The sequence below is a fragment of the Marmota monax genome, unplaced genomic scaffold (assembly GCF_021218885.2).
Source record: "Marmota monax isolate L192 unplaced genomic scaffold, Marmota_monax_Labrador192_F-V1.1 WCK01_AAM20220418_F8-fsc00120, whole genome shotgun sequence".
NCBI classification, from domain to species: domain Eukaryota; kingdom Metazoa; phylum Chordata; class Mammalia; order Rodentia; family Sciuridae; genus Marmota; species Marmota monax.
In genome coordinates this window covers 3121295-3126866 of record NW_026694424.1, presented here as the reverse complement: position 1 = coordinate 3126866, position 5572 = coordinate 3121295, and the positions used below count along the sequence as shown (strand labels likewise).

The window sequence follows — 5572 nt, the reverse complement described above, 5'->3', positions numbered from 1 at the left end:
GAGTGCTGAGGGTTATCTGGAAGTTGATTCTGAGGGGGTTAAGTAGCAAACCCTGGTAGTAAGTCTGATGTTGCTGAGCCATGGATCCTGTAATTGCCTCAGTATCCCTGCGTGGGGTGTAGTGATATACAGTTCTCATTCCATGGTCAGCTTATCTGCATCTTTCACCATTAGGGCAACGGCTGCAATCATCCTCAGACAAGGATCTAGTCTCTTTGACAAGTATGCCACTGGCTTCTTCCATGGGACCAAATGTTGGGTCAGGACTTCCTTGGAAACTCCCTTGTGTTCGTCAATGTACAGGTAAAAAGGTTTAGTAACATCAGGGAGTCCAAGGCAGGGGCTGACAGCAAGGCAGTCTTAATTTGATTAAAAGACTGATCCATTTTCTCAGTCCACCAAAACTGTTGTCCTTCCTTAGTGGCTTCATAAAGGGGCTTGGCAAGCTCAGTGAAGCTAGGGATCCAAAATGTACAGAAACCTGCTGACCCCAGACATTCCCTCACCTGACACGAGGTCTGGGGCCTTGGAATTCTTAGCACAGTCCCTTTTCTAGCTTATGTGAGCCACCTTTGTCCCTCCTTTAGAAGTAGCCCAGGTAAGTTACCTCTGGCTTACAGATTTGGGCCTTTTCAGCTGAAGCACAATAGCCCCTGCCTCCCAGGGCTCTGAGTTACGCCTTAGTTCCCTGCATGCATTCCGTTCTAGTCCTGGTGGCAATCAGCAAGTCATCAACATACTGCAAAAGGGTTAAGTTAGGGTGCTGTGTTCTGAACTCACCCAAGTCCTCATGTAGCGCCTCATCAAAGATGGTTGGAGAGTTCTTGAATCCTTGTGGGAGTCTGGTCCAGGTTAATTGTCCACTGATGCCTCTCTCAACATCCGTCCACTCAAAGGCAAACAATTTCTGGATTTTTGGCACCAGGGGCAGGCTGAAGAAAGCATCCTTCAAGTCCAGGACCATATACCACTGCTGGTCTGGTGGTAGTGCACTCAGGAGGGTGTATGGGTTGGGGACAGTTGGGTGGATGTCCATCACCCTCTTGTTACTTACCTCAGGTCTTGTACTGGCTGATAGTCATCTGACTGGGGCTTGCGGACTGGCAGCAAAGGACAGGCCAACTGGCAGGGTATCAAAACCCCCAATTCCAACAGACGCTGGATGTGGGGTGTTATCCCCACTCTGGCTTCCATGGACATGAGGTACTGTCAAACCCTGACTGGGTCTGCCCCAGGTTTTAACACAATAAAGATTTCAGGCCTATGCTCTGCCAGTCCCATCCCCCCATCCCCCTCCTTCTCTGACCAAGCCTCAGGGTAGGATTGCAGCCAGTAATCTATGTTCTCATCAATGGGTGTTGGCTGCTGGAGAAGCCAGTATTCATCCTCCAGGGCAAGAGTTAATACCTGGATGGGGCGTCCTAGAGAGTCTGATACTGAGATGCCCCCAGGTTGGAAGTGAATCTGAGCCCCAATTTTGGTAAGCAAGTCTCTTCCCAATAAGGGGTAAGGGCATTCTGGAATCACCATGAATGAGTGGGATACCTGGCCCATGCCTAGGTCCACTGTCCTTCCAGTAGTCCATGAATATTGGCTCATTCCAGTAGCTCCCTGTACCCAGGATGTCTTTCCTGATAACTTTCCTTGGGGTTTCAATAAGACTGAATGCTGGCTCCAGTGTCCTCCAGAAAGTCTATCAGAGTCCCTCCACCTTAAGAGTTACCCTGGGTTCCAGGAGGGGAGCCGAACCCTGTCCCCCTAGTCACTATCGGGGTTGTTCATAGTTAGGACTGGGTGAGGGTGTCTCCCTTCTCCTTGGCTCCTAGGCTTTTTGGGACAGTCCTTGAGCCAGTGCCCTATTTCCTTGCAAATGGCACACTGGTTCTTTTGCAGATCCCGCCTCCCTCTAGCAGGGCTCCTCTTCCCTCTGGCGGTCCTCTGTTAAGGGTGTTGCTGCTGCTTATTGCTGTTAGCAGGACTCAGGTCATCTCTCCGGTCGCCTTCACTTGTCTGTCTTCTAGTGAGTCCCGGTTGTTGTACACTTTTTGGGCTATGGCTAGCAAGTCCTGCAAAGTTTTCCCTTCCAAATCGTCCAGCTTCTGTAACTTTCTTCTAATGTCTGGTGCTGACTAGTTTACAAAGGCCATTCCTACTGCCGCTAGGTTTTCTTCCGTTCCTGGATTGAGGGGGGTGTACTGTCTAAAGGCCTCCAGTAACCTCTCTAAATATCAGGCTGGAAATTCCTCCTTACCCTGATGAACTCTATACCTGGGCCAAATTGGCAGGTTTTCGAGCTGCCTCTTGGAGACCTCCCATTAGAGTCTGGCGGTAGACCCGGAGCCTCTCTCTACCTTCAGCCATATTGTAGTCCCATTGGTCCTGGTCTGGTGGCTCTGGGGAAAGGTGGTGTTCATTATATCTGGATTGGTTGTGGGCCGCCCATCACCTCCGGGGACCAGTTTCAAGCTTCCATCTTGATGTGCTCCCTCTCCTCCATTGTGAAGAGAGTGCGGAGCAAGTGAGGACAGTCATCCGAGGTGGGCTGGTGGGTAAGAGAATGCTGTCCAAGAGAGAGATTAAGTCTGGTGGGTTCTCTGGGAACCTAGCATTCTGGTCTCTCCAGTTATACAAATCACTAGAGGCAAAGGCCCAGTAGTGAAGGGCTGAATCCCTGCCTCCTCTGGGGGTCCTGCCACCTGGAGAGGCAAAACCCTGGAGTCTATCTGCCCCTCTGGCACCAGGGCATGAGTGTGCCCAGTGCAGCCGAGGGTTCCAGACGCCAGTCCCTCAGCTGCTGCTGGTATCTCCTCCACCATCTACACTGCTGTCAGGGGCAGGGGTAGGAATGGGATGAGGATCAGGAACAAAAAGTTTGTTAGAAATGGGACGGGGTGGCTGGTATGGTGACGGAGACAGGAGTTCCTTGTCCATCTGCTTTGCAAAATAGGGTAAAGGGGTTCTGGGGCAGAAGGACAGGACAGGGGCGCTGGCCACCACAGCACGTTGTCTCTTTAAGTGCCAGGACCTTTGATGATGCCAGGGGGAGAGTCCCAAACAAAGTCCTGCCAGACCAGGATCTAGGGCACCTGGTCCAGGTGTCCAGAGCTACCTGGGAGAAAAACTTGGGTTTTAACAAGAAGTATAGTTTCTGAGACAAAAGTGCCACTAGGTGGCCATCCAACACCAAAAATAGGCCATTCAGAAGTACAAAGAGTCTGAAGTTTTCTTTACCACAACACTCAAATTTCACCCTCTTTCCTTTACCTCATCAAAATGAGACAGTAGCAAAGAAAGGGGGGTAGTCTGAGTCTGTCCCATTTCATCTGGCATCAGTCCAACGTCCAAGGTAAAACAATGTCATCACACTTAACAAAAACACAGACCGACAAAATGCCAAAACACAGATTCCCTTTTCAGATTGCAGACAAAAATGGAAGTAGGATACTGACCACAAGCCAAATGGCTAGAGCAACTGGCCTTCCCCTAAAATCAGATGAAGAGATTGGGGGAGTATCCCCCTCTGAATCAGATGGCTCTCTGATGGGGTTTGGGACATCTCCCAGGATCCCCAGCTGGTGACCCTCCAGAGCGTGTCCGGAGGCCAATTGCCAGCCCAGAGTACAGATTCTACAGGCCATAGTCAGGACAAAGACAACAGAAATGACAAAAACTCATGGTGTTAGACTCTCCAGTTCGGGGATCCTGAGGCCTGGGGGATCCCGGACCAGCCCCCAGATGTAATGCCAGATTCGTGGGACCCCAATAAACCTCCAGGAGCCGAATCCGATGCAATCACACAAGAGTCTTTATTGCAAGCTCGAGCCTGGACTCACAACCTGATGCAGTGGTCCCAAGGAGGAGTCCCAGTCCTTTGTTCAGTGAGATTTTATAGGTTTTGGAGAGATACTCTATGCATCACAACATCACACAGCAAATCATTCCACACCACAGGAAGATCAAACAACAACTCTTAGCATTGATTAGCACATTCACTGGCAGGAACAAGTTGGATAAGGGTGATTGGTTAGTACAAGAGGGGGATTCGTTTGAACTGATTGGTTTAAGCCACGAGGGGTGTACATGCTAAACTACATGGTTTCCCAACATGTTATCAACCATCATAAACTACTGGGGGGTCATCTGGAATCCCAGGTATTTTCCCTGTCTCATGCTGATTAGTGGTTGCTAGGGGGTTGCTAAGGGTCCTCACCTAGCCTAACTGAGTCAGGGACACCTGGCACCAAAGGTCTCTCCTGTTATTTACAGACAAACAACTCAGCAGGGTGGGTAGGTACCTAGGAGCTCTCTGTGGTTTTTCCAAAGTCACAGGTCATACCCCCTTCCTTTGGACAGGCCTTGAGGTAGAAGCTGCTGTTATTTATTTATTTATTCTTCAATAAATAAATAAATAAAGTCTCATCAGTTTCTCACCTCTAATGTGTAAAAAATTTAAAAAAATGTTTTTTAACCCAGTGCTGACAGTCTGAGTACTGCTTCTCAGCCTGGCCCCTGGCAGCTGCAAATCATTCTGCTGTGGGTCAAGGACATCAGTCCTGGTGATATTGCTAGTTATCAGGGATGAGTTATGCTTCCTCAAATGTTAAAATTTGAACATTAGAGAAGCACCAGGTGTATAAAGCAGGTTTTATTTTAAAAATACTAACACAGGGGCTGGGGATGTGACTCAGTTGTAGAGCGCTCACCTCACACATGCAAGACCCAGGGTTCGATCCTTAGCACCACATAAAAATAAATAAAGTTATAAAAAAATACTAACACAGGGCTGGGGTTGTGACTAATTGGCAGAGCACTTGCCTGGCGTGTGTGGAGGCACTGGATTCAATCCTTAGCACAATACAGAAATGATAAATTAATAAATGAAGGTATTATGTCCATCTACAGCTAATAAATAGATAAAGCTTGGGTAGGGGCAGCATGCAAGTCGAGAGGGCAGAGGAGGGAAGGGAGAGGATCACTCAGGGCTGGGTTGGAGCAAGTCCCATGTTAATTGCCAGGCCTCAAGTTTCAGGCTGCTAAGGGGACTCAGGTGAGTGGCAAAACGGTGTTTCCCCATAGGGGGCAGTTAGGGCATAGAGGCCAGCCAATTGCGCTCCTCTGTCCCAGGTGAGTAGATGCTCAGAGAGGGACCTGGGGGCCCCTTGCTTAGGCCCACCAGCAGGCTCCCCTAGGTGCCCCTTGAACATCCCTTTGTCTCCTGGTCTTCACACACAGAGGCTTCCTCCCCTTCCCCTCCCACTTTCCCCTGGCTCACGCAGGTCTCCTGCTCCTTGGGTCCCTCATCACCATCAGTCGGGTAGGTCCCTTGCATGGGCACCTGTCTTGAGTCCTGGTTGTCGCCCCTCCGTGGACCCACCCAACCCCCAGCCGTGCCCTCCCGTCTCCCTCCTTCTGGGCCCCTTCCCTTGCCAGGCCTCCTTTGGCAGGTCCCTGGCCCTGGATTCTCATCTGTGCCAGAGCGCCTGATGGGAAACAGAGCTCTGCCCCTCTCCTGGGCCCCTTGCTCTCCCTGGGTGCTTGGTCCTGCACCAGGAACCCTGAAACCTGGAGATGG

At 50.4% G+C, this 5572-nt stretch overlaps 1 pseudogene; it reads right to left on the bottom strand.

Moving 5' to 3' along the window:
- Nucleotides 1–673: 673 nt before the first annotated feature.
- On the bottom strand, nucleotides 674–2361 carry LOC124109620 (uncharacterized; annotated as a pseudogene).
- Between the last annotated feature and the right edge of the window lie 3211 nt (nucleotides 2362–5572).